The 24,097-nt window shown below is 41.2% G+C and overlaps 1 protein-coding gene across 6 annotated transcripts in view; it reads left to right on the top strand.

The window, feature by feature from the left end:
• Positions 1–24,097, top strand: part of dyrk1aa (dual-specificity tyrosine-(Y)-phosphorylation regulated kinase 1A, a) — a 47,559-nt gene that overhangs the window by 7,901 nt on the left and 15,561 nt on the right. Inside the window, exon 1 of one of the 6 annotated variants that reach the window (XM_031807467.1) lies at positions 8,298–8,579. The exons of 3 other annotated variants lie outside the window; for them this stretch is intronic. The gene's annotated coding sequence lies outside the window, so the exon portion shown is untranslated. Of the gene's footprint in view, positions 1–8,297; positions 8,918–24,097 lie in introns of those variants that run through there. 2 more of the 6 variants (XM_031807468.1, XM_031807466.1) reach the window with 2 other exon arrangements.

Raw genomic sequence — 24,097 nt, 5'->3', positions numbered from 1 at the left:
CGGCTGCTCAGCTGGAAAAGGTTTATCGTACAGAATGGGTGGCTGCCCAATCCTTTTCATCTGTCACTATACTGCAGGTCTACCAGACAGAGTTGCTGGAGGAGCTGGGCACGGATTTGGCCGCAGTAGAGCCCCATGGGTGGCACACCCTTGCTACATATTTGTCACCAGACCCACTGGCTCCAGGTCATCTACAAGTCCATGCTAGGTAAAGCTCCGCCTTATCTCAGTTCACTGGTCACGATGGCAACACCAACCCGTAGCACGCGCTCCAGCAGGTGTATCTCGGTGTGGCACGGCATTGGGTCCTGCCTTGTCAGCTGCCCCAAACATCTGTGGTGCCAACAGTACTCCCATGACCTATCGGGGTACATCACAGATTGCCGCCCCGAACCCAGAGTGGACCAGGATTCAAACAAACATTTGCACCGAAATACATTGTTTCAACCCCATTGTTTTCAGGTTTCAGGAGTTTTGTGAGTTCAATAAAACATGTCCCTCCACATTCAGACAATGTTTTCAAGAGTGGTGGAGGTAAAATAAAATAATCTCCCAGTCATGCTCCCTCAGATGGAGGTTACGGGAGACTCGATGCCTGCTCCAATCAGTGGCGTGCATGAGCAATTTCGCCCTGGATAAAGAGAAAATTACGTTGGGGTACAGGCTACAATTCGTTGTACGCCCCCCAAGTTTTTGCAGTGTCATCATATCGACAGTTCCCCTGGCCTCAGCGCCAGTAGTAAGTGAGAAAATATCCTCCCTGCTCCAGAAATGGGCAATACGATTGGTTCCTCTGTCGGAAGCCCAGTACGGCTGGTACAGACGGTATTTCCTGGTTCTGAACAGGGACGGGGGTTTTACGCCCCATTCTAGACATGCGTGCCCTGAACAAACATCTCAAAGTTCGCAAATTCAAGATGCTCACAAACCAGCGGCTGTTGCGATCCGTGCGTCCCGGCAATTGGTTCATCACCATTGACCTAAAGGATGCGTACTTTCACAAAGTTCCTGCGATTCCATTCCAAGATGATAGACACGTTTTTGGTACACCCATTCGGCTTGTTCCTCTCACTTTTCAAAGGTGGTGGAAGAAGCTCTGGCACCCTTGAGCGGCCAGGGGCTAAGAGTATTGGCTGGTAGCAGCAGAGTCTAGGGAATGAGTAGTGTTACACACATCCAGGGTGGAGCAGTGCCCTCTTCAGGAGTGGAGACTACACCAGTGGGTGGTTGGCCAGATATGGGAGAAAGTCGGCAGGGCAGACGTAGATCTTTACGCATCATGATATAACAGTGTTGTTTATCTTTAAGCCCTCCCAGTTTCTGTTTTGCTAATTCAGTTCGAGGTAAAGCAATCTCTAAGCAGCGGTTACCTCATTGGATTGTGGAGGCATATACAGTGCATTCAGAAAGTATTCAGACCCCTACCCTTATTCCACATTTTGTTACGTTATAGAGCTTTGCACACTCTTGGCATTCTCTCAACCAGCTTCACCTGGAATGCTTTTCCCACAGTCTTGAAGGAGTTCCCACAAATACGGTGCACTTGTTGGCTGCTTTTCCTTCAACAGGTGTGTTGGATCATTGTCCTGTTGAAAAACAAATGATGGTCCCACTAAGCGCAAGCCAGATGGGATGGCATATCGCTGCAGAATGCTATGGTAGCTATGCTGGTTAAGTGTGTCTTGAATTCTAAATAAATCACTAACAGTGTCACCAGCAAAGCACCCCACACATCACACCTCCTCTTCCATGCTTCACAGTGGAAACCACACATGCAGAAATCATCCGTTCACCTACTCTCCGTCTCACAAAGACACGGTGGTTGGAACCAAGAATTTCAAATTTGGACTCATCAGACCAAAGGACAGATTTTCACTGGTCTAATGTCCATTGCTAGTTTTTCTTGACCCATGCAAGTCTCTTATTGGTGTCCTTTTTAATAGTGGTTTCTTTGTAATAATTGCAGTAATAAGGCCTGATTCACACAGTCTCCTCTGAACAGTTGATATTGAGATGTCTGTTACTTGAGCTCTGTGAAGCCTTTACTTGGCCTGCAATTTCTGAGGCTGGTAACTCTAATGAGATTATCCTCTGCAGCAGAGGTAACTCTGGGTCTTCCTTTCCTGTGGCGGTCCTCATGAGAGCCATTTTCATCATAGCGCTTGATGGTTTTTGCAACTGCACTTGAGAACTTTAAAAGTTCTTGAAATGTTCGGTATTGACTAAAGTAATGATGGACTGTCCTTTACATTTGCTTATTTGATCTGTTCTTGCCATAATATGGACTTGGTATTATACCACCCCTGCCTTGTCACAACACAACTGATTGGCTCAAATGCCTTAAGAAGGAAATCAATTCCGCAAATTAACTTTCAACAAGGCATAACTGATCATTGAAATGCATTCCAGGTGACTACCTCATGAAGCTGGTTGAGAGAATGCCAAGAGTGTGTAAAGCTGTCATCAAGGCAAAGGGTGGCTACTTGGAAGAATCTCAAATAGAAAATATATTTTGATTTGTTTAACACTTTTTTTTGGTTACAACATGATTAAAAAAGTGTTATTTCATAGTTCTGATGTCTTCACTATTATTCTACAACGTAGAAAATAGTAAAAATAAAGAAAAACCCTTGAATGAGTAGGTGTCCAAACTTTTGACTGGTACTGTAGTTGTAAAAGTTTTAAAGAATTTGAAGTTAGAATAGCCTGAACATGTGAAAGTCAGTGGTAGTGTCTGCAGTAGTTGACTGGTTATAGTTTAAAATATTGATTGGTTGGTTTAAATGGCAGGATAGCCTGAACATGTGGAAGATGGTTTGGTGTTTCTAGCTGGAATGGTTCAAGAGTTAATTATTTATTTTCCTAATTTATCCTAGATCGATAGAGCTAGGGTCACCATATTTGATGACAAACAACTTATTTATTTCCTCTACCATTAGCAACTGTAATTTAATTTATAGGGTAAATTTAGTTTAAATTAAATAGACCAAAAACAAAACTACCGCAACCTTACTTTTGTACCTGTTGGTTGGGTGGGAGTAACACAGCCTTGGGATGGAAGTAACAGCTGGTGAGAAGTGCACAATATCTGTCTTATCTCCATGTTTCTGGCTTGTAATGCTCATTACTTTCAACAAATCAACCATAATTTCATGTTTGTGTCAATTTGAATAATTAATGCTATAGGTTAACCATGCTATAGGTCAACCAAATTAAACATGCGTCAACATTGCAATATTTTGCCTTACAATATTAATTGGACTAAAACGGATCACATAATAGCTATATTAACCATAATTTTCTCATCTCACTTTAGTGGGAATGTAGTAGGAAATGCTCATTTTCAATGAGTTCATGCTTAGCCCTACCAATCAGGTGAGCTCCAGCTGTCATTGTCATGTGCACTCGTCCTGTCTTGATAGAATAAACGTATTTATTCTCGTCACAAACGGCAACTCATCATGTTTATCACCTTTTCATGGCTTGACATAAGGTAATTGACCACCAGAATCATGAAGATAATTATAAACCGGGTGGTTCGAGACCTGACTGCTGATTGGCTGACAGCTGTGGTATATCGGACCTTATACCACGGGTAAGACAACATTTATTTGTACTGCTCTAATTACGTTGGTAACCAGTTTATAATAGCAATGAGGCACCTCCGGCTTTGTGATATATGGCCAATATAGCACTGCTAAGGGCTGTAATCAAGGCATTACGTTGTGCATACCAACAGCCTTTAGCTGTGGTATTTTGGCCATATACCTCACGTCTTCAGGCCTTACTGCTTAAATACATTTTAACCACGAAGATGTCAAAAGCTTATGTGAGAAGCTGATCCATCAAGTCAATTGATTAAGGCATAATGCTAATGATGTCATATAACTTTCATACATTGTCACTTGTTGATATTTTGCTAACATTATAAAAGCAATATCAACTAGAAGAGACAATGGGCTGTGCTTTAATGTTTTGTTTTATTCCAGGTCATCAGTTTACATTTGTTACTTTTGTCCCACCCGTCTCTTGTAACTTCTCTCAGGCTAACACCCAAGACTATCTAGCATGATACTTGAAACCTATGCAGTCACTAGATGGATTACAAAATTACATATGTTTGGAACCTTAAACAACTAAACACAACTCTCAACTGAAAAACACTTCCAGGCCTGTTTTTAAAAAACATATTGTTGCTCAGTGGCTCCCAAACATTTTATAGTCCTGTACCCCTTCAAACATTCAACCTCCAGCTGCGTACCCCCTCCAGCACCAGGGTCATTGTATAATGCAGAAAATACATGAGAGTTCAGGGGCCTTGCTTTAAAAAAGTTAACCATTTTTATTGTCGTGTCCAGAATGTCTTTCAAGCTGTCAGGCATTCTGTTGGCAGCAAGAGCCTCTCGGTGGATGATCCAAGTGGTGTCGGGAGCAATTGCTTGCACGTGCGTTGCCACTCCATTATGTCTCCCTGTCATGGCTTTTGCGCCATCAGTACAGATACCAACACATCTTGACCAACAAAGTACATTTGATGTCACAAAGCTGTCCAGTACTTTAAAAATATCCTCTCATGTTGTCCTGGTTTCCAGTGGTTTGCAGAAGAGGATGTTTTCCTTAATTGACCCCTCATAAACGTAACGGACATATAACAGGAGCTGTGCCAGGCCTGCCACGTCTGTTGACTCATCCAGCTGTAACGCATGTAATTCACTGGCTTGCATGCAAAGCAGTAATTGTTTCAAAGCATCTCCTGCCATGTTACTGATGCGTTGTGAAACAGTGTTGTTTGATGAAGGCATTTGTTTGTATAGTTTTTTGGGGCCTTTTCCACCAGCATTGTCCCAGCCATATCTGCGGCAGCAGGAAAAATTAAGTCCTCCACAATAGTATGGGGCTTGCCTGTCCTAGCCACTCGGTAGCTCACCATAAAAGACGCTTCTAAACCCTTCTTATTAATGGTATCTGTTGCTTTTGTAACAGTATAGCTTCCGTCCCTCTCCCCTACCTGGGCTCGAACCAGGGACCCTCTACACACAAATCGACAACTACCACCCTCGAAGCATCGTTACCCATCGCGCCACAAAAGCCACGGCTCTTGCAGAGCAAGGGGAACAACTACTTCAAGGTCTCAGAGCGAGTGACGTCACCGATTGAAACGCTATTAGAGCACACCACCGCTAACTAGCTAGCCATTTCACATCGGTTACACTCACCCCCCTTTTGACCTCTTTCTTTTCCACGGCAACCAGTGAACCGGGTCAACAGCATCAATGTAACAGTATTGCTTCCGTCCCTCTCCTCGCCCCAACCTGGGCTCAAACCAGGGACCCTCTGCACACATCGACCACAGCCACGCTCGAAGCATCGTTACCCATTGCGCCACAAAAGTCAACTACTTCAAGGTTTCAGAGCAAGTAACGTCACCGATTGAAACGCTATTAGCGCGCATCACCGTTAACTAGCTAGCCATTTCACATCGGTTACACTTTTATACATGTCTTACTACTCAAAAGTCATCTTTATTCTCGCTCAAACTCCTGTGGCTTATTTTTCAAATTATTATGTTTCTAAATGTCTGCGCAAGAGTGAAGGTTTCCCGCGAGAGAGTAACAGTTAATGTGATTGGATGTTAATTATTTGACTAAGCTACCGGTAGTTGACATTGTGTTGTTGTTTCGCTGAACAATTGATGGTTTAATTTGATTTTTTTTGGCAGTGAATCGAGGTTACCTTCTCAGGCGAGAGAAAAAAACTCACCCAAAAATATAGCCCCGTTGGAAAATATAAATGTACTGTTTGAATTTTTAATTGTCAATCATATTTTTATTTGGCGTATCCCCGATGGGGGTACCCCTGGGAGGTACTAAAAATATCCTCTCATGCCATACAATGCCATACAACACTCCTTCCGTGGCCTCCAACTGCTCTTAAACGCTAGTAAAACCATGCTAGTAAAACCAACAATGCATGCTTTTCAATCGTTCGCTGCCTGCACCCGCACGCCCGACTAGCATCACCACCCTGGATGGTTCCGACCTAGAATATGTGGACATCTATAAGTACCTAGGTGTCTGGCTAGACTGTAAACTCTCCTTCTAGACTCATATCAAACATCTCCAATCCAAAATCAAATCTAGAATCGGCTTTCTATTTCCCAACAAAGCCTCCTTCACTCACGCCGCCAAACTTACCCTAGTAAAACTGGCTATCCTACCGATCCTCGACTTTGGCGATGTCATCTACAAAATAGCTTCCAATACTCTACTCAGCAAACTGGATGCAGTTTATCACAGTGCCATCCGCTTTGTTACTAAAGCACCTTATACCACCCACCACTGCGACCTGTATGCTCTAGTCGGCTGGCCCTTGCTACATATTCATCGCCAGACCCACTGGCTCCAGGTCATCTACAAGTCCATGCTAGGTAAAGCTCTGCCGTATCTCAGTTCACTGGTCACGATGGCAACACCCACCCGTAGCTCGCGCTCCAGCAGGTGTATCTCACTGATCATCCCTGAAGCCAACACCTCATTTGGCCACCTTTCCTTCCAGTTCTCTGCTGCCTGTGACTGGAACGAATTGCAAAAATCACTGAAGTTGGAGACTTATCTCCCTCACCAACTTTAAACATCTGCTATCTGAGCAGCTAACCAATCGCTGCAGCTGTACATAGTTCATCGGTAAATAGCCCACCCAATTTACCTACCTCATCCCCATACTGTTTATATTTATTTACTTTTCTGCTCTTTTGCACACCAGTATCTCTACCTGCACTTGACCATCTGATCATTTATCACTCCAGTGTTAATCTGCTAAATTGTAATTATTCGCCTACCTCCTCGTGCCTTTTGAACACAATGTATATACTTTTTTAAATATAAAAAAAAAAAATTCTACTGTGTTATTGACTTGTTTATTGTTTACTCCATGTGTAACTCTGTTTCTGTCTGTTCACACTGCTATGCTTTATCTTGGCCAGGTCGCAGTTGTAAATGAGAACTTGTTCAACTAGCCTACCTGGTTAAATAAAGGTGAAATAAAATATATCTTGTTACATTTATAATTGATGGCTTACTGGCCAATTAGATGAGAGCTCTAATTGCAATGTATCACTTGCGCTATAAACACAACAAAGTCCACCTTCTTCACTATTAGTGTGTCGGGATCCTTCTCCTGCATGGCATTCACTGCAGACTGTGGGACATCCACTACCAAGTCCTCTACACACTCCTTCAGCTATTTTCACTGCCTCCACATAGGAGACCTGCTGGATGGCCCTGATCCTAGCTACTGCAACCTCCTTCATCCGTACAGGGCACTACGGGAACATGATTCCCATCACAACATGCTTCATCTGACTCAAATACTACATATTTATTCTTTCAACAAACACTTGCCACATGTCCAAACTTTTTTACAATTGTAACACTGCAGCGGCTTCTGTACATACGGTCTCACCGCATATCTCACATACCTAGGTTTTTACAATAGTTGGGAGAACCACTTCATCAAATGACAGTAAACCCGATAGGCTTTGCTCCTTCTTTGCGTCCTTCATTCAATTCAAGGAAAGTGTGTCTACCACTCCTGAAATGTTATCCCTAAACCACACAGCCTCTATGTCCAACAAGACACCAGAGATGACACCTTTAATCGGTGCCCTACTCTGACAAGCATAGCTTTCCGCATCATATGTCGACATGTTGAGCCCACAGAGCGTTCTTCTTTCGACACACACGAAATCAACATCATACCGCTACTGTCCTGGTCACTCTGACCAATCCCACTTTACCCAACTCGTCCTTCACCATCTTCGAGACCGCAAACTGGTCACCCAAAAAACAATCCTTGCTCATGAATAGACTCTCCAACCATAAACTGCTGTTAATTTCTAACTTTAGCCATTTTTACTCCACTCTTCTTCACCATAGTCTACTCATTCTCACCAACTATACTGGGCCAATAGAATCACACAATACTTCCACCATTGCTCCTCTAGTCATCCCCCGGACTCCCTCGCTCTTTGCTGTGAAAGATGCGAGTTTGTCATCTCGAAATAGCCCCCGTATTTTTGTCTGTTTGCTTCACCAATTTTCTCAATTTCGTCCGCATATCTGGAACCCCTCTAGCCATACCCTGATATATACAGTGGCGAACCAACCGAACACTTTTTCGCGGCAAGGAGTTCCTATGACCCGGACCTTGCAAAATAAAATTTGATTGGCAGTATTTTCTGTGTCATTGGTCTGAGACTGGAATTTATTCGTTTGAATAATAGTCGTCATGGTAACGTTCGTATTCAGCCTCCATTTTGTTAGCCACTTTCCTTTTCCCCAAAAAATGTTTTACCTTCCCGACAGAATAGTACACTCACTAATCATAGCAATGACAGAAATGGATTCAAATCATCAAAAGGGTTGGTTATAACGTAGCGGCTGTGCTACAACGGCGTTAAATGAGTACGTTGGTGGGCTGTAGTTTATAGTCTGCCCGGCCGGTTCGATGCAAAGGTTTGGGAACACGCGCCATTTTGTGAAATATACACAAAAAAGCCTTAAAGAGAACAGGGTTTTCAGGTTTGTAGTCGTCATTTTTAATCATGATTTGGAAGTAATGCTGCTCTCGTTCCAAGTAATGTATCGAACAGCTAACAGTATACATGCCTAGCTGCATCGAAATGTTGGTTTCCCTATGGTCAGATCGAATACGTTTCCGCCGTTGACCGCGTTGGCGAGTTGACTGAGAGGCGCTGTTGATTTGGAAAAATAATTGACATCTATTCAGAGGAGTGAGGGTTGTACGTTGGGAAATCTGGGGGGGCTCCATGGAGAAGAGACTGTATCGCCGTAAGGCATTGGGGATTGTAAATGAGGATATGTTTCTGGAATAGGAAGACTGACAGGCAGCGACCAAGGTAAGTTTGCGCTGTAACTTTGACTAGCCAGTCACATTGCTATCATTGGAAACCGACACAGCAAGCTAGCCAGCTAACGTTACAGCTAGCTCTAGCGCCAAATAAGATAGCTAGCTAACGTTAACTGGTAAACGGTCTAACCAACGTTATAGAATGTTCACTCTTGGTTGGAAAACGTGCACCCCCATATAAATGTAACAATTAACATTAGGCTTATGTATCGTTAATCACATTGCTAGCTCGCTAACTGTTTAAGCCATGCTAGTGTAGTTGGCTAGCTATGTCACTTTCCATTGCCAGTTAACAAGTTAGATAACGTTAGAAACCTAGCCTTAATCCATTCCAGTAACGTTAGGTCAGCTAGCTAACGTTAACTACTTCAATTCAGCTGGCTAACTGGGATAGTTAGCTAAATGTGAAAACTTAGCGTAGCAGCTACAAATGTCATTCCGTGGAAGGAAGTATTGCTAGCCTACGTTTAATTAGTTAACTGACCTAACTTTAGCTTGTTAAAAAGCAAAGGACTTTGATTTTTTTTAACAAGCTAAAGTTAGGTCATGTTAAGTTGGCTATCTACGTGTGTGCCACACTTCTAGCACTCCTGCTAACGTTACTAGCTACCTAACGTTACTGCTTGTTAGCACATAATTCAACGCAAGCTAACATTAACCGGTCTTGTAGTTAAGTAATACAATTGACAAGGTAACGTAAACTATCTACAAATACACCTCAGGCACATGGGTTCAATAGTCCATCTCAATCATACGTTGCCTTCCAGCTAGCCTGGTTTGTAAGTAAACATACTAGCCAGCTGGTTAACTTGACAAGTTGTCAGTTGCCACAGAGATGCGGGCATGGATTGATGGCAAGCTAGTCATAAGGATGGAGTTTAGCCACTTCAACGCATTCTGTCTTGATACTGCGTTATCAACTAGATAACGTATTTAATTCACTTGGCCTGTAACGTTAGCATTAACTAACTAGAAAGATAGCGAATGTTCATCCGGTCCCTCGATTGCTCAAGTTTGCGTCCTTGGCCTCCCAACGGCTTGAAGCTTTCTAGCTAGTATAGATGGGAACAGCATAGGTTCACTTTGCATTTTAATTTTTTATTAACAGCCACAAGGTCATTACTGGGTACGTTCATAAATACAGTTGAATGCTAATGTGACTAAGTGTGTCCTGTTTTATTTCTTTTTTTCACCTTTATTTAATTAACCAGGTAGGCAAGTTGAGAACAAGTTCTCATTTACAATTGCGACCTGGCCAAGATAAAGTAAAGCAGTTCGAAACATACAACAACACAGGTTTACACATGGTGTAAAACAAACAGTCAGTAGAAAATAAGTCTATATACAATGTGAGCAAATGAGGTGAGATAAGGGAGGTAAAGGCAAAAAAAGGCCATGGTGGCGAAGTAAATACGATATAGCAAGTAAAACACTGGAATGGTAGATTTGCAGTGGAAGAATGTGCAAAGTAGAGATAGACATAATGGGGTGCAAAGGAGCAAAATAAATAAATACAGTAGAGGAAGAGGTAGTTGTTAAATTATAGATGGGCTATGTACAGGTGCAGTAATCTGTGAGCTGCTCTGACAGCTGGTGCTTAAAGCTAGTGAGGGAGATAAGTGTTTCCAGTTTCAGAGATTTTTGTAGTTCGGTTTAGTCATTGGCAGCAGAGAACTGGAAGGAGAGGCGGCCAAAGGAGGAATTGGCTTTGGGGGTGGCCAGAGAGATATAACTGCTGGAGCGCGTGCTGCTATGGTGACCAGCGAACTGTGATAAGGGGGGACTTTACCTAGCAGGGTCTTGTAGATGACCTGGAGCCAGTGGGTTTGGCGAAGAGTATGAAGCGAGGGCCAGCCAATGAGAGCGTACAGGTTGCAGTGGTGGGTAGTATATGGGGCTTTGGTGACAAAATTGATGGCACTGTGATAGACTGCATCCAATTTATTGAGTAGGGTATTGGAGGCTATTTTCTAAATGACATCGCAAAAGTCGAGGATCGGTAGGATGGTCAGTTTTGCGAAGGTATGTTTGGCAGCATGAGTGAAGGATGCTTTGTTGCAAAATAGGAAGCCAATTCTAGATTTAACTTTTGGAGATGTTTTGATGTGAGTCTGGAAGGAGAGTTTACAGTCTAACCAGACACCTAGGTATTTGAAGTTATCCACATATTCTAAGTCAGAACCGTCCAGAGTAGTGATGCTGGACGGGCGGACAGGTGCAGGCAGCAATCGGTTGAAAAGCATGCATTTAGTTTTACTTGCATATAAGAGCAGTTGTAGGCCACGGAAGGAGAGTTATATGGCATTGAAGCTCGTCTGGAGGGTTCTTAATTAACACAGTGTCCAAAGAGGGGCCAGAAGTATACAGAATGGTGTTGTCTGCGTAGAGGTGGATCAGAGGCGAGAGTTGGCCCAAGAATTGAACCCTGTGGCACCCCCATAGAGACTGCCAGAGGCCCGGACAACAGGCCCTCCAATTTGACACACTGAACTCTATCAGAGAAGTAGTTGGTAAACCAGGCGAGGCAATCATTTGAGAAACCAAGGCTATTGCGTCTGCCAATGAGGATGTGGTGATTGACAGAGTCGAAAGCCTTGGCCAGGTCAATGAATACGGCTGCACAGTATTGTTTCTTATCGATGGCGGTGATATCGTTTAGGACCTTGAGCGTGGCTTTGGTGCACCCATGACCAGCTCTGAAACCAGATTGCATAGCGGAGAAGGTGCGGTGGGATTTGAAATTGTCGGTGATCTGTTTGTTGACTTGGCTTTCCAAGACCTTAGAAAGGCAGGGTAGGAGAGATATAGGTCTGGGACTGATATAGGTCTGGAGAGAACCAAGGGCTATATCTGTTCCTGATTCAACATTTCATGAATGGGGCATGCTCATTTAAGATGGTGAGGAAGGCATTTAAAAAATAAAAAATAAAAACAGTCATCCTCTACTGATGGGATGAGGTCAATAGCCTTCCAGGATACCCGGGCCAGGTCTATTAGAAAGGCCTGCTCGCTGAAGTGTTTCAGGGAGCGTTTGACAGTGATGAGTGGAGGTCGTTTGACCGCTGACCCATTACGGATGCAGGCAATGAGGCAGTGATCGCTGAGATCTTGGTTGAAAACAGCAGAGGTGTATTTAGAGGGCAAGTTAGTTAGGATGATATCTATGAGGGTGCCCGTGTTTACGGCTTTGGGGTGGTACCTGGTAGGTTCATTGATAATTTGTGGGAGATTGAGGGCATCAAGCTTAGATTGTAGGATGGCTGGGGTGTTAAGCATGTCCCAGTTTTGGTCACCTAACAGAATGATCTCTGAAGATAGATGGGAGGCAATCAGTTCACATATGGTGTCCATAGCACAGCTCGGGGCAGAGGGTGGTCTATAGCAGGCGGCAGCGATGAGAGATGTCTTTAGAGAGGTGGATTTTTAAAAGTAGAAGTTCATATTGTTTGGGTACAGACTGGGATATTAGGACAGAACTCTATAGGCTATCTCTGCTGTTGATTGCAACACCGCCCCCTTTGGCTTTTCTGTCTTGTCTGAAAATGCCGCCATAGGAGGAGTAGGATAAGGGTATGGCTAAAAGCTACGATAATTGGTCGTCTAGGACGTCCGGAACAGAGAGTAAAAGGGGCAGGTTTCTGGGGGTGATAAAATAGCTTCAAGGTATAATGTACAGACAAAGATATGGTAGGATGTGAATACAGTGGAGGTAAACCTAGGCATTGAGTGATGATGAGAGCGATATTGTTTCTATAAACATCATTGAAACCAGGTGATGTTATCGCATATGTGGGTGGTGGAACTGGAAGGTTGGATACGGTATAATGAGCAGGGCTAGAGGCTCTACAGTGAAATAAGCCAATAAACACTAACCAGAACAGCAATGGACAAGGTATATTGACATTAAGGAGAGGCATGCGTAGCCAAGTGATCATAAGGGTCCAGTGAGTAGTGAGGTTGGTTGGGGTCACGGCGATTCAGACAGCTAGCCGGGCCATCGGTAGCAAGCTGGCAAAGGATGGATGTCTGTTTTTAACCACCTCGTGCGTTTCCGTTGGTAGATTGGTGTGGTTCCATGTGGTAGAGGGGACCAATCCAATTGGCAAAATAGTTATAGTCGCCCAAGAAAATGTTCCGATAGACCTATTCAGATAGCAGCCGATAAGACCGCTAACGATTAGCTGGCCGCAGATGGGCGTTCAGGTTACGTCGCGACGGAGGGGCCAGTTGGATAACTCCTTAGAGCAGATAACGTCGGTAGTCCATTCTTGAAGGCCCGGTGGGGCTCCGCATCAGCAGTAAAATGGGTCCGGGTAGGTGATTGTAGCCCAGGAGTGACTGATGGAACTCTTCAGCTGGCTAGCTCCGGAATAATTGATGTTTGCTCCGGGACCGACGTTAGCCAATAGCTAGCTAGCTGCAAGATCCAGGTGTAAATGTCCAGAGCTTGCGGTAGATATCCGGGGATATGGAGAAAAAAATTAGCTGACCCCTAACGTTAGCCAGTGAACTTGCTAACTTCTGGCTAGCTTCTGTTGTGGATTTCAGATTTGAGGTGAATAATATATATAGATATATATATTGATATATATATTTTTTTTTTTGTGAGGTGGGTTGCAGGAGAGTGTTTTGAAGTTGAGATTTTAGAAGAAAAAAATATATAAAAAATGGAGTTGGCTAGCAAAGTTTGATAGTTAGCTAACACGTTGACCCTAGTCAAGTGTAATAATGGCCATTGTTGGTAGGCACTGACTTGGCTATTACTAATTGAAATTGAATGAGGAATTTCGTAGCTGACACGAATAGTTGAATGGAAGTTCCACATCACAAAATTAACATTACACAATTGATGTCAAAAATATACACTGACTGAAGCAGCAAGTTCAGTAGGGAAAACTAAACAAACCTTGCGTTACTAATTTGAGGAGAACTCAGAAGAGGTAGCCCACCTCTGCGCTCATGCAAGTAGGCATACCCATGACTTTGTACATTTAAATTTGTACAAACCCTGTACTAGTATGTTTTTGATGAGTCAAATAAGTTTTTTTGTTTTTGTAGAGCGCTTAATGGCTTTTATTTTTAATTCAGAAATTTAACGATTTTAGGAGAATATAACTCCAGTAAATTCCTCCTCTTCAAAGGTCTTGGAGAAGGCCCATATTTTACAGGCCAGACCATGATGAACAGTCAACTGATAGCAGCATCATTGCTATGTAGTAGCACCTGTTCACCATGACGTTTTCCATTCCTAGTCATTCCTTTAATTCCTTGGTAACTTAGGTCTAATATAACAGCTACAAGAGTATTGCACAGCAAGAGCAAAGCACCTCTTTGAATACACCTCATGGTATGGATGGTCTCAGGTTGGCCTTTGTTTGAAGTTTAACTGGTGGGTCAATCAGTAATCTTGTGACTCTATAGGCAAATTTTATTTAAAGGAGCTTCTGGTTCATTCATGCCATGGTTTGTTTCTTGGAAACAGAATGACCTCAGGGACACATTCTCTAACTATCTAGGCTACTTATAGAACCATTCTATGCTGAGTGTACTTTACAGTAAACATTTACATTCTCCCTGCCTTTGACTTCATTCACAGACACACACTCCTCAAGTGATTTATATGGTCATCTGTGTCCCAAGATTACTACCAGTAATTTCTATGCTGTTTCATATTTGACTGTGTATGGGTGATATCCGTGAAAGAAAAAACTGTTATTTTCAATAACACGAGTGTAATAAATAGATTAGCTGACATCACAAACTATTTGTGTGCTTCCATGGGCAGAAGTCAGCATGTTGCTATTCTGGATGGCCAGATTACTAGCAAGATTGACAAACTGTCATGTAGAGAATCGTAAGTGGCTCATTTCAGCTTGTTTCATCTTGTTCATGATACCATGTCTTGTTTTTGAGGTGGTTTGATGGATTTCATATCAATGTTAAAATTTGCTAGCTAGCTAACCAACAACTGTAAGTATGTATTTGAGACAAGTGCTCATTGTGTAATTATAAACTTTTTTTGTCAACATTGGAGACTAAATATGGCTTGTCAACAATATAAGCCAACCCTGTCTGTTTTGCCCCATAGTTGCACTTGCGTTGGTTGTTGCTAAACAACCAACCAATTATGAACATTACATTGAACATTAATGAGAATGGCTTGTGCACTTACACATATAATTTATTAAACCTTTATAGCTCTTTTCATTAGACAGAATCTCAAAGTGCTTGTAAAGCAAAATAAATAATTTAGGTCTATCGACTACAACATTAGCTAGATCAAGTCTGTTTGAGTGGTTCTTCTACCCAGTTCACACGTGTGCACGTAAACGGATGTTGCTGCAGCAATGTTGGAATGGTTTTAAAATGTATCTAGGTTTAACCTTTATTTGCTCCACATCATAATCGGTTGAGGTTCCATGACTCTATTTGATCAAATGTCTATTTTTAAATAGAATTGTATACTTTTCTTAAGTCCTCTCTTAGCCCTGTAATTGACCCCATGTCAAGTCCTGCCCTCCTTACCTCCTGTTTCTACCCAGTTCAACATTTTCTCATGAAGCTCAATCCCCAATTCAAACCAATTGAGAAATATCCTCTGATCTCAAACTGTGTTTTTAATACACAATGAAATTTAACAGACTGCCCTTTGCTAATTAGGAGATTCTGGTATGTTGTGGTGGACTGTCATTGAAATCACTTCACTACTTTTCTAATGATACATCAGTGATTCATATTTTCTGCAAACATTCTGAAGAAGTAGCCTACGATAAGGGAATAAGCCATTGTTTTGTGTAGCCAGTTAGCCTTTATACATGACTGTTTCCTCATGCTTTCTCAAAAAAACGTCCCTATTAAATGTTGACTACAAAGTAGGCCTACTTGGCAAAATTATCATGATGACTTGTATCAATCTCATATAATTTTTTATTATATATATATATAAAATTGTTAACTTAATATAATATACCAATAAAATCAATTTAGCCTTAAATAAATAATGAAACATGTTCAATTTGGTTTAAATAATGCAAAAAAAAAGTGTTGGAGAAGTAAAAGTGCAATATGTGCCATGTAAAAAAAAAAAGCTAACGTTTGAGTTCCTTGCTCAGAACATGAGAACATATGAAATTTGGTGGTTCCTTTTAACATGAGACTTCAATATTCCAAGGTAAGAGGTTTTAGGTTGTAGTTAATATAGTATTTATAGGACTATTTCTCTCTATACCATTTATATTTCATATACCTTTGACTATTGGATGTTCTTATAGGCACTATAGTATTGCCAGTGTAACAGTATAGCTTCCGTCCCTCTCCTTGCCCCTACCTGGGCTCGAACCAGGAACACATCGACAACAGCCACACTCGAAGCAGCGCTACCCATCGCTCCACAAAAGCCGCGGCCCTAGCAGAGCAAGGGGAATAACTACTCCAAGTCTCAGTGAGTGATGTTTGAAACGCTATTAGCGCACACCCAGCTAACTAGCCAGCCATTTCACATCGGTTACACAAGCCATTAGGCTGATAGGCTTGAAGTCATAAACAGCGCTGTGCTTGACAAGAGCTGCTGGCAAAACGCACGAAAGTGCTGTTTGAATGAATGCTTAGGAGCCTGCTGCTGCTTACCATCGCTCAGTCAGACTGCTCTATCAAATCATAGACTTAATTATAACATAATAACACACAGAAATACGAGCCTTTGGTTATTAATATGGTCGAATCCGGAAACGTATAATTTAGAAAACAAAACGTTTATAATTTCAGTGAAATACGGAACCGTTCGGTATTTTATCTAACAGGTGGCAAGTCTAAATATTCTTGTTACATTGCACAACCTTCAATGTTATCATAATTACGTAACATTCTGGCAAATTAGTTCGCAACGAGCCAGGCTGCCCAAACTGTTGCATATACCCTGACTCTGCATGCAATGAACGCAAGAGAAATGAAACCAATTGAATATTGCCTGCTAACCTGGATTTCTTTTAGCTAAATATGCAGGTTTAAAAATATATACTTCTGTGTATTGATTTTAAGAAAGGCATTGGTGTTTATGGTTAGGTACAGTCGTCCAACGATTGTGCTTTTTTCCCGCAAATGCGCTTTTGTTAAATCATCCCCCAGCGTTGCATCGATTATATGCAACGCAGGACACGCTAGATAAACTAGTAATATCACCATTTATAGTTATAACTAGTGATTATGATTGATTGTTTTTTTATAAGGTACGTTTAATGCTAGCTAGCAACTTACCTTGGTTTCTTACTGCATTCGCGTAACAGGCAGGCTCCTCGTGGAGTGCAATGAGGCAGGTGGTTAGTGTTGGACTAGTTAACTGTAATGTTGCAAGATGGATCCCCCGAGCTGACAAGGTGAAAATCTGTCGTTCTGCCCCTGAACAAGGCAGTTAACCCGCAGTCATTGAAAATAAGAATGTGTTCTTAACTGACTTGCCTAGTTAAATAAAGGTCCCAAAAAAAATCGGTGCCCAAAAATACCGATTTCCGATTGTTATGAAAACTTGACATCGGTCCTAATTAATCTGCCATACCGATTAATCGGTCAACCTCTACTGTCACTAATCACTCTGACAATGCAAATGTATTCCAAAATCTAATCGAACACTTTGTGAGAGCCCATGAGCTCATGTTGCTCAACATTTCAATAGGCTATGCAATTGCGGGAGGACTGAGTTATGGCCTCTAATAAAAAGAGGATCCCATCAGCTTCCATAGGCTAGGCCTACTATATTTATTTCTCAACTTTCCTAATATTAACTTGTTATGGCTGCAATCCCGATATCGGGATAAGTGTCATCAACAACCGCTGAATAGCATAGCGCTACATACAGTAAATATTACTATAAATATTTATATTCATGAAATCACAAGTGCAATATAGGAAAACACAGCTTAGCCTTTTGTTAATCCACCTGTAGTGTCAGATTTAGAAATTATGCTTTACAGCGAAAGCAATCCAAGCGTTTGTAAGTTTATCGATCGCACGATAAAACATTAAGTACACTTAGCATCATGTAGCTCGGTCACGAAAATCAGAAAAGCAATCAAATTAATCGTTTACCTTCTGATCTTCGGATGTTTTCACTCACGAGACTCCCAGTTACACAAAGATTGTTTTTAGATCCAAAATATCTCCGTTTGTTTGTCGCGTTATGTTCAGAAATCCACAGGAAAGAGCGGTCACGACAACGCAGATGAAAATTCCAAATAGTTTCCATAATGTCCACAGAAACATGTCAAACGTTTTTTATAATCAATCCTCAGGTTGTTTTAAAATATAATCGATAATATATCAACCGCAAATGTCTTTCACAGTAGGAGAGGGGCAAACAATGGCTGTCCAAATTCTGTTGTATGAGCGAAACTCATGTCACCACTTGACGCGAAGTTATCGTTCTCTCTCATTTTTCAAAATAAAAGCCTGAAACTATGTCTGAAGACTTTTGACACCTTGAGGAAGCGATAGGAAAAGGAATCTGGTTCATATCCAGCAAAGGGAGGCTATGGAACATGGAGTTTTCAAAATAGAAGCCACTTCCTGTTTTGATTTTCCTCAGGGTTTCGCCTGCAATATCAGTTCTGTTATACTCACAGACAATATTTTGACAGTTTTGGAAACTTTAGTGTTTTCTATCCAATACTAATAATAATATGCATATATTAGCAAATGAGACTGAGGAGCTGTCCGTTTTACAATGGGCACCTTTTCATCCAAGCTACCCAATACTGCCCCTGCAGCCATAAAAAGTTAAGCACATTGCTTATATTTACAACTGGAGTATAGCCTACCTGGCTGGCATGAAAATAAACCATGGGGCAAGCGTCCTCGATTCGTTATTTAAGTGATTTTGATACAGGTGCAGAATAATGGTCCATTCTAAATCATGTATTATTGAGTATATGTAAAGACAAGATTATATCAAGAATATTCTGATGGGTGACAATATTAGCCTATCACTTGTGAATGATATAGTATCACTTGTAAATGATGCCCAGCATAAAGTATTTTTGAAACTTATTCGAATCATAGTCACACACCTCATGTAGCCTAGCCCATAGGCCTATATGTTTTTTTAATAAGGTTTATATCACAACTAAAGTGGCCAAATAACTTCTTAAAATTAAGTACATTATTCCGCTTTACGACAAGTGTAGAGCCTAACGTGTGTGTAAGCAGCGAGCGAGTTTCAAGTTTGGGGAAGAACATTTTCACCATAAAAATACACCTTTTATAATGAAAAATGCATTACATGCATAATTGCATTTGCGGTCACTTTTGATAATGGGATTTTCCTCTAATGGAACATTCACGCTTATAGCCTACTACCATGTGCACATTCCTGCTCTTATAATGTGAAAAACTAGCCTAATAGTTTATCAAAATGTTAAGCTAAACGTTCTGATCTGTTGCGTCAGCCACTTTGCATTATGTTTTTTTTTTATGCTTGTGGTTGTATGTATTTGGGATCTATCGCATCCCACAACTGTCCCAGACTGTTTTGGAACATTACCGCGAGGCCGACAAGTGCATAGTTTTTATTTTACCTTTTATTTAACTAGACAAGTCAGTTAAGAACAAATTCTTATTTTCAATGACTGCCTAGGAACAGTGGGTTAACTGCCTGTTCAGGGGCAGAATGACAGATTTGTACCTTGTCAGCTCAGGGATTTGAACTTGCAACCTTCCGGTTACTAGTCCAACGCTCTAACCACTAGGCTACCCTGTGCTGTGCAGACTGGCAGGAGTTGACCAGGCTAAGGTTAGCTGATGACCGCTAGCCGTGGCTAACTGACTGTTAGCTAGTATCTAGTTAGCTGGTTAGCTTCTGTTGGGGGTTCTAAAGTATAGAAAATAGCAGATTCATACCACATTGGGTGAGGCGGGTTCCAGGAGAGTATGTTGAAACTGAGGTTAAAATAGAAGGAAAAAAATCTACGAATATATACTAAGGAAAGAAATCTATTTATACACGGACACAACAAGTCGAAGACATCTGAACTGCTACGCCATCTTGGATAGGGATGGTTATCAGTATGTATTTATTGTGCAGGCTGCTCTCCTACTTTAAATAAAATAATGGGAGGGGGAAAAAATTCCACGTTAGCTACCGCCGCCGACACGACCTTTAAACTTGCCATCGCTAGCACCTTAGAGGCTGCTGCCCCATATACATAGTCTTGAAATCACTGGTCACATGGAACACTAGTCACTTTAGTAACGAGTTATACAAAATATGTAACCATCTCATATATCTATATACTGTATTCTATTTTACAGTATTTTAGTCCATGTCGCTCCGACATTGCTCATCAAAATGTTTATATATAATTCCTTTACTTTTAGATTTGTGTGTATTGTTGCGAAATTGTTAGATGTTGCTGCACTGTTGGAGCTAGAAACACAAGCATTTCCCTACACCCACAATAAAGTCTGCTAAACTACCAATACAATTTGATTTGAATAGCCAGTAGAAAGCAGTTCGGCAGTTACGTCAATACAGCACTGGTTGCCGCCTTATCGACTCGTGCAGCCCAATCAGTCAAACAAAATCGGTCTTGAGTGGCATCAAATCTGCCCAATTAGCTTATTTGCGTTCCATACACCAACTCCTTTTGACACACCCTTTCTCCCATCGCCATTTTGGGCTGTGGCTACCCATACTTGACCAGGTTTGAGTCTTAAGGCTGTCATTTGTGTAATTATAATACCTCCTCCTGTGATTTATGAATCAATTAAAACTGATGTAGCTATAGTTTCAATTGACCTCTGGGGGACTGTTAGTCAACTCCACTTTAGTTGCCACTGATCTTCGGCACAGTTTTGAGGGAAAAGACATGGCCTCACTTTTTCTTATTTTTTGTTGTTGTGAGAGTACACCTGCCTGTCAAGGAGAAATTGGTGTTCCAGTTTACTGTAAAAGCAATTGTAAATTTGCTGTCTCAGCCTGGTTGGATTTCCCAACCGCATACTCATGCGGTCTAGTAGAATCAACTAAGAGAGCGTTAAATTATGCATTAAAAAGCTGATATCACTTTTGCGGAGATTGTATTGGCGCAGTCCAAAATGCTCCCCTCTATTAAAAAGAACAATAGCCTTAACTAAAAGTTAATAGGAAGTTATTTCAAATGTGTACTCCTCAAATGAACTTCTATTGTATTATTTAAAAACGTTATTCACGATATATTGTCCAAAGGAAATAGCCTACATTGTGGTCTGGTATCAACTCTAGATTTTTTTCTATAAATATAATTTAATTCTAATTACCAAATTCATTATATCAGAAAATAAGCAAAAAGAATGTCATTCTTTCCCATCACAGTTGTGGTATTAGGCTCCACTCCCTTATCTTAGGCTGGAAGTTTGTTAGAGCTCTGTTCTTGCAGATACTGGCTCCAGGTTTTAATATACTGCATACATTTCATTCTGCAAATAATGTGTTAAAAACAGCTTGGAAATGTGACAAAGTGAAATTTTATTTCTTGTTCATTACTTGTTTTCCTATTGGACAATAGAGTGGAGCTCTGCCCTGGCAACAAATGTAGGTTATTTGCATACTGTCTTCTGATTGGGCAAGCCAGAGATAGCACACGCCAATCGCACATTCTTCCTGGTGGTAGGCTATGCTAATTAGGTACTGTTGCTGGGGTTCAGAAGGGTGGTTACTCTGTGATTCTGCTACGTTGTGTTGTCTAATGAAACATGTTGATAAATGACTACTTAATGATTTGCAGAATTCCCGTTCACTGTGGGCAGACTAAGATTTCAAAATAGAACTGAGAAGATTTGATTACAGGGCTATAGCCTTGTTTTCATTGCTTGGCTGAATCCGTCAAGTAAAACAACTGATGCAACTGGAATGTCTATTTTAGCTACTACTACTTATACACCTAATTCCATTTTAAAATAATGCAGTTAGGAATTGCCCGTTTAGAATATGTTGTGTAAATATGACCATAGATAATCTGCAAGTGGGATTTTTTGGTGTGTGGATAATTTACACAAGTTGTCATTTTTGATTGCCAGATGCATGTGTACATGCCTTTTTTGGGGGGGGAATTATACATGTATTTACATGTGATCAGACATTAGATTTATACTATGTGTGAATGATTTTAGTAGACAGTTGATCAAGTGTGCTTAGTCAAAGCACCAATAGTATTTTGGAGAACGTGCCAAACCACAGAATTCTCCTAAAAGTAACCTGTGAATAAATGACCGAATTGGTAAAATATTTTTTAGGTGCCTTTTGATCATATAAAAAAAAAGTATTGCTGTGATTTGTGTGTAATGTATTTTTGCTTCAACTCAAGATTTTCTTTAAAGCTATGGTCCATAGTCAGTGGCGGCCATGATTTTAAAATGTTGCTAAATGCTTATAGGGGAACCACTGTGAATATTGAATTGTTAGCAAGTTGTCCATCTTCTATGGGATATATTTATTTTCCTTTTAGCTAGCCTAATTAGTTATTGAAGACTAATCACTTAAGTATTTTTAGATGTTAAAGAGATTTGTAAAAAATCTCGATCTTAAACTAACAGCCAAATAATTTGTTTAATTATTCTTTAATTTTTTAACCCTTATTTTACCAAATAAGTTGACTGAGAAGACATTGTCATTTACATCAATGACCTGGGGAATAGTTACAGGGGAGAGGGGGGGTGATTTGAGCCAATTGTATACTGGGGGTGACCGTGACGGTATGAGGGCCCAGCATTCTTCTGGCATACCATATTGTGCCAGCCCCTCCAAGTATTGTGGACCCTCTCTTGGTTGGTATCTGGAATAAATGGTCAAACATTTCACTAATTTATTATTTACATTTTTCAAAATCACTCTCAGGCGGTTGTCGATTGATCAAACAGATTTTATGTGCACATTCAGCAGTTAGTCAAAATGAGTTTGGATTACTGAAGTTCGTGATTACCTTGTGCTGTTTAGTCTACGTAATATCTATAATTTTGAGAGATTCCACTGGAAGTTTTGTAGGTATTACAGCATTTTCGTGCATTGTGCCTGTCATGTTACACCCCCCCCCCCCCCCCCCCTAGGTAGAAGTAAACATTTCGCGCACCCCCCAACTCTCCGCTGCGACTGTAAATAGTATCATTTGTCTATAACATTGTTATAAGTACACCTCCCAGCCAGTTGGAGCTGGTGCATTGAAAGGATCTCTCACCCAGTCATATTTGGAACTGTTTTTAGGGAAGTACTTTTTAAAGAATCCCACCAGTGATGAAATATGCTCCTTAATATATGGAATCACTGAGGTGGCATCATAGTCAGTAGTGTCAACAAATTCATGCAGGTTCTCCTTCATCAAGTCGCCTGCCCCACATTGCAAGCTTTCGAGTGAAAGAGCTGATGTTGTCTGTGACCCGAGGGAGGTGTTTATCTTTCCCTTGAAGCTGTAGATTTAGTTAATTTAGCTTTCCAAATATGTCACTCAGGTAGGCCAGTTTTGCCAGGAAGTTCTCATCACTAAAATTTTCTGCGAGGTCATACTTGTGCTCCTGCTCCGAAAACATTCTTATCTGCTCTCTGAGCTCAAACTCGGGACAAGACTTTTCCTCGTGACAGCCACCTTGCTTCACTGTGACACAGCACAGCTTGATGTTCAGCTCCCATCTCCTCACAGATAGCAGAGAATACTTATTTTTAGTGGTCTGGTCTTTATAAAATTGACTACACCTACAATGTCAGTAATATCCTCACTTAATTCAGAGGAATTAAGAGGATTTGATTTGATTTGGAAAGGTGCCTTGATGCCAGTGCTTCTCTGTGTATAACACAGTGTGTCCACTCAGCATTAGGTGAGGCCTTCTTGATGAGTGCCCAAAGTCCATTTCTCATCCCTGCCATGGTCTGTACACCATCACTGCAAACACCAATGCAGTTCTCCCACTTTAGCCCATTCTCAGTCAGGAAGCAGTCCAGCATTTAGAATAGCTCTTCAGCTGTGTCTCTGTCTCTGACATATTTACAAAAAAGTAGATCCTCACACAGGAAGTTTGTCATGTCAAAACGTACATAAGCGATAAACAAACAGTCTTTGTTGCTCTCAGTTGCTTCATTGAACTGTAAGGCAAAATGTTTGTCTTTGAGTTTATCTACCAGCTGTTCTTTTAGATCGTTAGCAATGTCATTTAT

This window comes from Oncorhynchus kisutch, linkage group LG28 (assembly GCF_002021735.2).
Source record: "Oncorhynchus kisutch isolate 150728-3 linkage group LG28, Okis_V2, whole genome shotgun sequence".
NCBI lineage: Eukaryota > Metazoa > Chordata > Actinopteri > Salmoniformes > Salmonidae > Oncorhynchus > Oncorhynchus kisutch.
This window is presented reverse-complemented; position numbering and strand designations above follow the sequence as displayed.